The sequence below is a fragment of the Euphorbia lathyris genome, chromosome 1 (assembly GCF_963576675.1).
Source record: "Euphorbia lathyris chromosome 1, ddEupLath1.1, whole genome shotgun sequence".
NCBI lineage: Eukaryota > Viridiplantae > Streptophyta > Magnoliopsida > Malpighiales > Euphorbiaceae > Euphorbia > Euphorbia lathyris.
In genome coordinates this window covers 33,572,578-33,585,498 of record NC_088910.1, presented here as the reverse complement: position 1 = coordinate 33,585,498, position 12,921 = coordinate 33,572,578, and positions in this window count along the sequence as shown.

The window sequence follows — 12,921 nt, the reverse complement described above, 5'->3', positions numbered from 1 at the left end:
ATTGGATAAGATTTAGGTTTTAAAATTATAATAAATTTTAAAATATAAAATAAATTAATAGACAAAAATGTCCCTATGACTTTTTGACTTTGACTGCCACCTCAGCTTTTTTAACACCGTTAGTCAATTTTGACTGTCTTTGCTAACGGAATGAACCACAATGTACTAGTTTGCAAACTTTTAAACCACATAGTATATGTTTGAGAATGGCCCAAACCACAAGGTTTATTTTTATACTTTTCCCTTTATTTTATTTTTAATTAATTTATATGGGATAAGTTTTTAAGTTTATATGTATGTATAGGCTATTTGATTTTCATCATTTTTTTTAATTCTTTAGTATTTTAAGAAATATGAAGAAAAAATAATTATATTCAAATAGTAGTTCGTATTAGTTGTGTCGCACTTTTAAAAATGAGCGACACAAAGATAACACACTACTTGTGTCGCTTTTATAAAAGCGTGTCACAAAAATAACACACTTCTTGTGTCGTTTTGGTAAAAGCACGTCACAAGCTTACTCTTGTGTCACACAGTAAAACAGGCGATACAAGAAGTAACTCGTTTGTGACGCACGCTCTTCAAGCATGACACAAGTGATGACACATAATACTTAGTTGTGTCGCGTTTACAGAACGCGCGACACTAGTTACTCTGTTGCGTCGCTTTCTCTTCAAGCGCGACACAAGAGGTGTGACACAAGTGAGCATTTCTGTACTAGTATCAGGTAATTTATTAATGGAACCAAGGTTGTAAAAAACGCTAGGCGCTAGTCGGGCGGATAAGGTCCTCAAGGATTAATCGGGGATTAGTCGGAGACTAGTCGGGGATTAATCAGATTTGTATTTTTGTATTTTTTATTTATTAATCAACAAATTATTATATAAATTCAATTAAAATATGTATTATACTATCAAAAAATAATAATATAAAGTTATTTAATATAGAAAAACACGTATATTTGTAACATATATCTTTAAAATTATGCAAACATCAACATTTCAACAACAATATCATTGAAACAACTTAAAAGTGAATTATAATAAAGCAAAAAAATAAATTCACAATTAAAAATGTTTTTGTTCATTGTCGCTTAGGTGGTACCTAGGCGGAGCTCAAGCGGCTGAAAATCACCTAGGAGTCAATAAAACGCCTAGAGAGACTAATTGTAAAAAATTAGAGCGGATTCTCGATTTCTAGTGCCTAGGCGTGGCCTATGCGGTCCAGGCGGCTTTCGTTTCGAACAGTGAATGGAATTGATAATTCAATTAAGTTCTTTCGGGTCTTAATTGTAATTGTTAGTTATGTTGGGGTTTAGTGTCCTATAGACAATTGTTCTAGGATATGAACTAAATGTAAATGAAGTGTTCTTTATATCATTTGTTTTAATAAGATATGATTTCATAACTATATAAAGGCAACCTCTTTTAAGAACTAAATAAGTCTAATAAAAGGAAATCCCTAAGTTTGTTTAAAGTGATTATAAAGTGTTCATACAAGCATGAAGTGAGACAAAACTTTATAATAAACTAATAAACTTAAAACCACCCCAAGTCAAGTAATATGTTTAGAAACAGGATTGACATATCACTGCTGAGACTTGCATGTAACAATGTCTTCTGTCAAGACACAAAGCTGATCTCACAAGCTTCAGATATGCAGATATTTGGACAGTTACATGGATCCGATGAAAGGGAGTTCATTAGGATTGGGGACCCGACTTGAGATAACAGGATAGGTAGATTTATCCTTGTCACCTGTTCATCTCATTGGTATTAATAGGTATAAGTAATCCTCAGACTCAAAGGAATGTTAATTAGTGATTCTGAATTATGGAATGTGATGCTTTGATCCTGTTGTAACACGATCCATAACAGAGATGACTCTGGGATGTGAACGGCAGACGTTGGGTATCACAGGAAGTAATTGCAGGATAGTTATACATTGGATTGAGCATTTGTCACTCCCGATAAATGGGAGATACGTCCAAGGATCGCTTGTGGAAAACTTGACTCTAAATCCTTGCAAGGTGATAGCTTAAGACTTGAAATGCAGATTTCACTTAACCTATCTAATTGGAGTTAACTCGGCCTGTACAAGTAAAACGAACGTCTCGCTATATGTGACTTGACATTATCCATAGTCATAAGATTCAGTTCAAGGATGTAGTTGATAAAGTATCGAATTATACTGTAACTAATACAGAAAGGTTAACGACAGAATCAACATGTCTTCTTATAGCTCTAGGGGAATGTTTCGGATTTACTAATCACATTTCGCGTACTCATTCCGTTATGCAAATATTAAATGTAATTCTGAGAAAATTAATTTTAATGGTTGCGTACGGCTAGAAGCAATAAGAACCTAATGGGTCACACATAAGACTTGGAGCCCAAAAGAGAAACATTAATTGATTGATGGAAGCCCAACTGAGTCCACTAAGGCCCAGTACTTAAGGGGGGCGATTTTTATGTATGTGAAATACATAAAGAAATTAATTTGATTTTAAGCAATCCTAATTAGATTATGATTGTGAATTAAATTAATTAAAGGATAAATAAGTTAAGAGGTTTAATGAGATTAAATTGCTCCTATTATTATCCTAAAAGGTTATTATTATTATCTTTATATTTAGATATAATTATAGATAATAATTAATAAGAATTTTATTCCGAATTAAATTCTTATTCAGTAACCTAATTCTATCTAACTAGGGTTTAGATACAAGAGAGTATATATACCCCCTTATATGAAAATTTCGGCCACGATATATTCTACCGAAGAAAGAGAATTTTGACCCCCTGTTGAGGACGAGATCATTCACCGCTTCCTTCCGATTCAATTGATTTTCATCTCTTTCTCTATTCCTTGATCTTGTGTTGATTAATTAGAGACAATCTATTCTTGATTGCTTTCATACGGTTGATTCTAACTTGGTTTTGAATTGTGTTTTTGTCTTGTGCTCGGGAACTCGAAGTAGGAGTTGTGGGCACTTCGATTGCAACGGTAGATAGAACATCAAAAGGTATTTCCTTCTATCCCTCTTTATATGAAATAACGATTAACGGATCTTGGGTTAATGGAAAAAGGTTAAAATTTTTATATTTCCGCTGCCAAACGTTTGCCTATTTTCCTTCAGTGGTATCAGAGCATGCGTTAAATCCGTTATTTCATATATGAAAATTAAAAGGTTTTTCAATCAGATTGAATAAATAATTATAGTTAGGTTAATTAACGAAACCGTTTTGATTAATTAATTTTAAAGATAAATAAGTTTTAATTAATTGTTAATTAAAATAGCTTATGCATATGTTCCTGATTATTTTGGTTGATAATCATTATAACAAAAACTATTAGTTTTATAGTTAGATTGATAAAAGTTAGTTTTATTAATCCTAAAGATAAAACAGAAAATCTTTGAAAGGTTTTTCTATTTTGTGAAAATCGTTTTAAAACTGATATATATATATATATATATATATTTATATTTATATAAAAAAAACGGAACAGTAGTCCGGGTTGCGCCGCGAGGGAGCAACCCGAACTACTGTTCACGGTTGCTGCCTCGCGGCAGCAACCGTCTAGCGACTGGACGTCGCTGCCGTAAGGCAGCGACGGCCAGCCGCGGCGCTGCTGCCAAACGGCAGCAGCGTATTTTAGGTCTTGGGCCCCCTTTGTGGGCCCAACACGAGTGAAACCCTATTTTGTTTAAAACCGTTTTAAAATAAAATAGTTTTAAATATATTTGTATATATAAGTTTCAGAAATTAACAGTTTTCTGTTTTGATTATCGAATGAAAAATTTATTTAAAAGTTTGTTTTATCTATTTGTAAATCAAAAGTATTAAATGAATTAAAATCAAAATAATTGGGATACGCATAAATAAAGTTTTGTATCGTTGTATTAATCTAATAGGTTAATATAGAAGATACGAAACTGATAGAATTAAAATTAGGTGAAAGTTAATTTGATGAGTTAATGTCATTAACATAAATATTACATAAGTATTTTATGTAATCAACCAATTAAATTTATTTAATTGAGTCTATGTATGTTTGGAGTTATGGACATATTTGGACCCTCTATTTAGTCTTTTGATATTTTTGAAATAGGGCCTGCGAGTCCTGCCTATCTACTATCTATTGTAATTTCTCCTCTCATCTGATTCCATTCAAGTTAATTGAAGTTTTCTTTAGTAGTATAGAAATTAATATGTAATTTCAAGGCTCCATGGAGAAGACGGAGGACCTAAAGAGAAATATGTAATAGTTAGTATTTCCCAAGGTTTGGCCTTTTATTCCGTTTCTGGCTCAACGAAATAATTTAGATAATATGTCCATAACGGCAATGTATGTTTCTGATGTATACTAAAGCAAATCAAGACTAGGTTAGATTATGAGACTTAAAATAAAAATCTCTCACTAATTAAAAGTTAAGTAAATAAGCAAGTTATTAAAATTGGTTGTCCCTCCCTAATATTATAATTCAGCCGGCAGTACTGGGGGCCATTGGGTTGTTGAGTAAACTCAAGCTCGGGGGTCTTATGGTAACACCTGAATTATCGAAAAATCGTTTTTCATGAATATGGGGTAATACTTAAATTAGATTGTGATAATTGGATGAGTAAACTCATGTTATCATAAACTAATGGGCAATATGGTTGGGATTAATATGAATAGCATATTAGTTACTAATGTGGTTAGTAACCCAATAACCTAGGAATCACATTGAAGATGTGATTGATTACATGAATCTACCTAACAAATGAGACTAGCTTTTTAAGTAAACTCAAGGTGAAATCTCAAGAGTTAGGATCCTAGCTCACTAAAGGATTTGTGAAATTCTTCGAATTAATATGGAGGGCTATTAATTTGGCAAAATAGTGGGAGCAATTTAAAATGAATTAAAAGACCTATAATTTTAGACTGATGTACTTTAAAACAAATGAATAACGTACGTTTACTCTTTCTCACTCTCAGGTTAAATTAAAACACTCCTAAAATCATGACTAAAACCAATCTGCAAAATATACTTACCGATAACAAGTTGAACGGTTCAAACTTCACCGACTGGTATCGCAACCTCAAAATCATTTTGAAGTTCGATAAGATAGGGTATGTAGTTGATACACCGATACCCCCTAACCCGGCGGATGATGCTCCCTTCGAAGAGATTTATTCTTACCTGAAGCATAAGGCTGATGACGATCACGCGGGATGCATCATACTTGCATCAATGACGTCGGAATTGAAAAGGCAACATGAGGAGATGGATGCCTATTCCATGGTCGTGCACCTGAAAGAGTTGTTTGGGAATCAAACTCGGTGCGAACGCTACGAGATAATAAAGCAGTTATATATATGCAAGATGTAGGAGGGCACATCGGTAATGACACATTGTGTCAAGATGATTGGCCTTATTACCAATTTTTCTAGTATTGGAGATGCGATGGATCATGAACTAAGTGTAGACTTACTTCTTCAATCCCTCCCCGAGAGTTATTCACAGTTCATCATGAACTATTGGAGTTTAGTGTCCTATAGACAATTGTTCTAGGATACAAACTTAATGTAAATGAATTGTTCTTTATATCATTTGTTTAATGAGATATATGTTTTATAACTATATAAAGGCAATCCCTTTTAAGCACTAAATAAAGTCTAATAAAAGGAAATCCGTAAGTTTATTTAAAGTGATTATAAAGTGTTCATACAAGCATGAAGTGAGACAAACCTTTATAGTAAACTGATAAACTTAAAACCACCCCAAGTCAAGTGATATGTTTGGGATTGACATATCAATGTTGAGACTTGTATGTAACAATGTCTTCTGTCCGACAGAAAGCTAATCTCACAAGCTTCATATATACAGATATCTAGACAGTTACATAGATCCGATGAAACGTTGTTCATTAGGATTGGGGATCCGATTTGAGATAACAGGATGGGTAGATTCATCCTTGTCACCTGTTCATCTCATTGGTATTAATAGGTATAACTAATCCTCAGACTCAAAGGAATATTAATTGGTATTCTGGATTACGGAATGTGATGCTTTGACTCTAGTGTAACACGATCCTTAACAGAGATGACTCTGGGGTGTGAACAGTAGACGTTCGGTATCATAGGAAGTAATTGCAGAGTCGTTATATATTGGATTGAGCATTTATCACTCCCGATAAATGGGAGATACATCCATGGATCGCTTGTGGAAGACTCGACTCTAAATTCTTGCAAGGTGATAGCTTAAGAGTAAGAAATACAGATTTCACTTAACCTATCTTTTTGAGTTGACTCGGCCTGTACAAGTAAAACGAACGTCTCGCTATATGTGACTTGACATCACCTATAGTCATAAGATTCAGTTCAAGGATGTAGTTGATAAAGGATCGAATTATACTGTAACTAATATGGAAAGGTTAACGACAGAATCAACTTGTCTTCTTATAGCTCTGGGGGGAATGATTACGGACTTGCTAATCACATACTCTGTACATCATTCCGTTATGCAAAGATTAAATATAATTCTTTGAAAATTAATTTAATAACGTTGCATACGGCTAGAAGCAATAAGAACCTAATGGATCACACATAAGACTTGGAACCTAAAAGAGAGATAGATGTTAATTAATTGATAGAAGCCCAATTGAGCCCAATAAGGCCCATGGACATAAGGGGGTCGAAATTCATGTAGTAATATACATGAATAATTAATTTGATTTTGTTAATCCTAATTAGATTAGGAATATGAATTAAATTAATTAAGAGATAATTAAGTTAGGATTTTTAATTAGATTAATATACTCCTATTATTATCCAATAAGATTATTATTATTATCCTTAATATATTAGATATATAGTGAGATAATAATTAGGAATTCTATTCCGAATGGAATTCCTATTCAGTAACCTAATTCTATCTAACTAGGGATTAGATACAAGAGATTATAAATACCCCTTCCCTTGAGATTTTCGAAATCCAAGCAAGCCATGTGATTTTCGAAATTCACCTAGTCCAAGAGAGAGAAAATTCGACACCCCTAGTTCGAGGACGAGATTTCTCTACGGCTTCGTTTGATAAATTAATTTTCATCTATTTCTTTTATCCTTGATCTTGTGTTGATTAGTTAGAGGCAATCTACTTTGGTTGCTATTCAACGGTTGATACTAAATTAATCTTCCCATGTTTTATTTCGTGTTTGGGAACTCGAAGAAGAAAAACAAACAAAAGGGAGAAATTCGTTTTACTACTCCTACATCAGGTCAGTTCACGATTTCGCGGATTCCCGGAGATTGAACCGTCTGATCGTCGCGATGTTTGGACAGGAGCTTCTAGCCATATTCTTCCACGTTTCCACCGAAGGGATTGTCGTTCGGAGGTCTGGAATGTCTGTTTCGGATAGGGGAAGATTGATAGACATTTTCTATCTCTTTTGAAGTTGTGGGCACTTCGTTTGGAACGGTAGATAGAACTTCTAAAAGGTATTTCTTCTTATCCTTCTTTATATGAAATAACGGTTAACGGATCTTGTGGTTAAATGGAAATAGGTTAAAAATTTTATATTTCCGCTGCTATACCTTAGCCTAATTTCCAACAGTGGTATCAGAGCCATCGTTAAATCCGTTATTTCATATATGAAAATTTAGAAGTTTTCAATAGGATTGAATAAATATTTATAGTTAGGATTAATTAACAAATTGTTTTGATTAATTAATTCTAAAGATAAATAAGTTTTAATTAATTGTTAATTAAAATAGATTGTGCGTATGTTCCTAATTAAATTTGGTTGATAATCATCATAACAAAATATATTAGTTTTATAGTTAGATTGATAAAATCAGTTTTATTAATTCTAAAGATAGAAAGAAAATCTATAGTAGTTTTTTTTTCTATTTTCTGAAAATCGTTTTAAAACCGTTTTAGAACTGATATATATATATATATATATTTAAAATCGTTTTTATATTTAAATATATATGTTTCAGAAATTGATAGTTTTCTGTTTTGATTATCGAATGAAAATTTGTTTAAAAGTTTGTTTTACCAATTTGTAAATCAAAATGTTAAATGAATTAAAATCAAAATAATTGGGACGTGCATAATTAAAGTTTTGTATAGTTATATTAATCTAAAGATTAATATAAAAGATACGAAACTATTAGAAGTAAAATTGGATGAATGTTAATTTGATAAGTTAATGTGATTAACATAAATATTACATAAGATAGTTATGTAATCAACCAATTAAATTTATTTAATTGAGTCTATGCATGTTTGGAGTTATGGACATATTTGGACCCTCTTTAGTCTTTTGGTATTTTTGAAATAGGGTCTGCGAGTCCTGCCTTTCTACTACCTATTGTAATTTCTCCTCTCATCTGATTCCCTTCAATTCAATTGAAGTTTTCTTTAGTAGTATAGAAATTAATATGTTATTTCAAGGCGCCATGGAGAAGACGGAGGACCTAAAGAGAAATATGTAATAGTTAGTATTTCCTTAGGTTTGCCCTTTTATTCCGTCTCTGGCTCGACGGAATAATTTAGATGATATGTCCATAACGCCAATGTATGTGTATGTATGTGTCTGATGTATGCTAAAGCAAATCAAGACCAAGTTAGATTATGAGACCTAAAACAAAATCCCTCATTAAAAAGTTAAGTAAATAAACAAGTTATTAAAATCGGTTGCCCCTCCCTAATATTATAATTCAGCCGGCAGTGCTGAGGGCCTTTGGGTTGTTGAGTAAACTCAAGCTCGGGGTCCTTTCGGTAACACCTGAATTATCGAAAATCATTTTTCATGAATATGGGGTAATACTTAAATTAGATTATGATAATTGGATGAGTAAACTCATATTGTCATAAACTAATGGGCATGACGGTTGGGATTAATATGAATAGCATATTAGTTACTAATGTGGTTAGTAACCCAATAACCTAGGAATCACATTAAAGATGTGATTGATTACATGAATCTACCTAATGAATGAGACTAGCTTGTTGAGTAAACTCAAGGCGAAATCTCAGGAGTTAGGATCCTAGCTCACTAAAGGATTTGTGAAATTCTTCGAATTAATATGGAGGGCTATTCATTTGGCAAAATAGTGGGAGCAATCTAAAATAAACTAAAAGGCCTATAATTTTATATTGATATACTTTAAGCAAATGAATGACATACGTTTACTCTTTCTCACTCTCAGGGTTAATTAAACCCACTCTTATAATCATGACTAAAACCAATCTGCAAAACATTCTTACCGATAACAAATTGAATGGTTCAAACTTCACCGACTGGTTTCGTAACCTCAAAATTGTTTTGAAGTTCGATAAAATAGGGTATGTACTTGATACATCGACACCCCCTCTCCCTGCTGATGATGCTCCCATTGAGGAAATTGATGCTTACCAGAAGCATAAGGCTGATGATGATCATGCCGGATGCATCATACTTGCATCGATGACACCGGAATTACAAAGGCAACATGAGGAAATGGATGCCTATTCCATCATCATGCACCTAAAGGAATTGTTTGGGAAACAAACCAGGTGCGAACGCTACGAGATATCCAAGTTGCTATATCGTAGTAGGATGTAAGAGGGCACATCTGTCATGACACATTGTGTCAAGATGATTGGCTACATTACCAAACTTTCTAATATTGGATTTGCGATGGATAACGAATTAAGCATAGACTTAATTCTTCAATCCCTCCCAGAGAGTTATTCACAGTTCATTATGAACTATCAGATGAATGACTTGCAAACCTCTCTTGAAGAGCTTGCAAATATGCTCAAGTCAGTTGAGCCCAATATGAAGAAAGACAAAGCCATACCGGCTCTTGTCATTGAGGGATCAAAGAAAAGGAAAGGGAATTATCCCAATCCTAATTATCCCAAGAAATGTAAGAAAGCCGTGCCCTACAAAGCTAAGGGAAAGGAAGTGAAGAAGCCTAAAGGAGAGTGCCACTTCTGTGGTAAAGACGGGCATTGGAAAAGAAACTGTTGGTGTACCTAGCCTTCCTCAAAAGGGGAAGAAGCCGGGACTTCAACATCTGGTATGTTTTATATTGAAATTTCACAGTCTGAATCTTTTGGTACTTGATACCGGATGCAGCCTGAGGATATTCTAGGAATATCTAGAAATATTATTTCTATTAACCGCCTTGTTGACGACGACTTTTCATATTTCAATAAAAGACAAACGTTGCGATTTTTATAGAGATTCGATCTTCTATTTTTCAGGAATATCACAAAATGGGATTTATGTGTTAGATAACAAAATTCCTGCTTTTGCAATTGATACCAAAAGACATAAGCTAGATAATTCAACTTACTTGTGGCATTGTCGTTTAGGCCATATAAACAAGAGACACATGCTAAAGCTACATTCAGATGGGCTTATAGATCCAATCGATCCCGAATCATTGGAAACATGCGAATCATGTTTAAAAGGTAAAATGACAAAGACACCCTTTAGCAATAAAGGTGAGCGTGTATCAGACACTCTAGGACTCATTCATTCAGATGTATGCGGTCCTATGTCAGTCCAAGCAAGAGGAGGATTCAGATTCTTCATAAGCTTCATAGATGACCATACCCGATATGGTTACATCTACTTAATGAAGTACAAATCAGAAGCTTTTGAGAAATTCAAATGCTTCAAGAATGAAGTAGAAAATCAATTAGGAAAGAAAATAAAGACGCTTCGATCTGATCGAGGTGGCGAATATCTTTCAGATGATTTTCTGAATTATCTAACTGAATGTGGGATATGCTCACAATGGACACCTCCCTATACACCATAACACAATGGTGTGTCTGAGAGGAGAAACCGTACCCTATTAGATATGGTACGATCCATGATGAGCATTACCTTACTTCCAAAGACGTTCTGGGGCTATGCCTTAGAAACTGCCCTCTTCACCCTAAATCGAGTACCAACTAAATCCGCTAGTTCCACACCATATGAATTGTTCGTTGGTAGAAAACCTGTGTTTTCATTTATGAGAGTATGGGGTTGTTCAGCCTTTGTCAAACGCATTGCGTCCGACAAACTAGATTCGAAATCTGATAAATGTTTCTTCATTGGATACCCTAAGGAAACTATGGGATATTACTACTAACATCCACATGATCAGAAAGTAATCGTATCCAAGCACGCAACCTTCTTAGAGAAAGAGTTTCTCGAAGAAACACAAAAGGAAAGCATGATTGAACTTGACGAAGTTCAAGAAGAAGAAACACCGACTGAAACAACAGAGGCGGTTGAGGTACCCGAAGGAGTCCCATTAGATGAGACTCCAGTGCCACCTATTTGTAGATCACAAAGAGTTCGTGAACTCCCAGTTAGATATGGTTTTCTAGTGGGAGATGATAATGAGGTTCCCGTGTTAGACGATGAACCCGAAAACTACGAAGAAGCTCTTACTAGTCCAGATTCTAAAGCATGGCTTGAGGCCATGGATTCTGAAATGGATTCCATGTATACTAACCAAGTGTGGACTTTGGTTGATCCACCCGAAGGGATAATACCCATTCGGTGCAGGTGGATCTTCAAAAAGAAGACAGACATGGATGGAAAGGTTAGCACCTACAAAGCTAGGTTAGTAGCGAAAGGATATCGTCAGAAGCAAGGAATTGATTATGAAGAAACTTTCTCTCCTGAGGCTATGTCCAAATCAATCAGAATCATGCTTGCAATTGCCGCTCATTTCGATTATGAGATTTGGCAAATGGATGTGAAAACAGCTTTCCTAAACGGAAACCTGCTTGAGGATGTATATTAGATGCAGCCTGGAGGTTTCATATCAAAGGATGCAAATAAAGTTTGCAAACTTCAGAGATCCATTTATGGACTCAAGCAAGCATCAAGAAGCTGGAATAAGCGTTTTGACGAAACCATAAAACAATTTGGTTTTGAACAAAATTGCGAAGAAGCTTGCATTTACAAGAAAGCAAGTGGGAGCTCTATAGCATTTCTCATACTATATGTGGACGATATATTATTAATGGGAAATGACGTTGCTCTCTTACAGTCAGTGAAAGTATGGTTATCTGGTAACTTCTCAATGAAAGACCTTGGTGAAGCAGCTTATATACTTGGTATAAAGATCTATAGAGATAGATCGAGAAGACTGCTTGGTCTTTCACATGCTACATACATTGAAAAGGTGCTAAATCGGTTTAGCATGCTTGAATCGAAACAAGGTAACTTACCCATGTTACATGGAGTAAAGTTAAACAATCATCAATGTCCTAAAACCGATGATGATAAACGACGCATGGCTGTAGTCCCGTACGCCAGCGCAATCTGTTCGATTATGTATGCTTTGCTATGCACTAGACCTGATGTAGCGTTCACGTTATCTGTAACGATTCGTTACCAAGGGAATCCGAGAGACGAGCATTGGATTGCCGTCAAGAACATTCTTAAGTACTTGAGAAGAACTAAAGATATGTTCCTAGTGTACGGAGAAGGTGATCTGAAAATAGTAGGGTTTTCAGATGCAACTCATCTCCAAGATGAGAATGATTATAAATCCCAATCAGGATACCTGTTTATCTTGAATGGGGGCGCGGTCAGTTGGAAGAGTTCCAAGCAGGGAAGCGTAGCTTTCTCTACTACCGAGTCAGAGTATATCGCAGCTGCGGAAGCAGCAAAGGAAGCGGTTTGGATTAGAAATTTCATTACAGAACTAGGTGTGGTGCCTGACATTGTCAATTCCATTACACTGTACTGTGATAACAATGGAGCCATTGCGCAGGCAAAGGAACCACGGTCTCATAATGCATCCATGCATTACCTTAAGCGATACCACATCATTAGAGAGATTGTGGCTAGAGGAGATGTGAGAATAGAAAGAGTACCTACAGAGGACAATGTTGCAGATCCGTTGACAAAGCCTTTAACCCAGAGAATA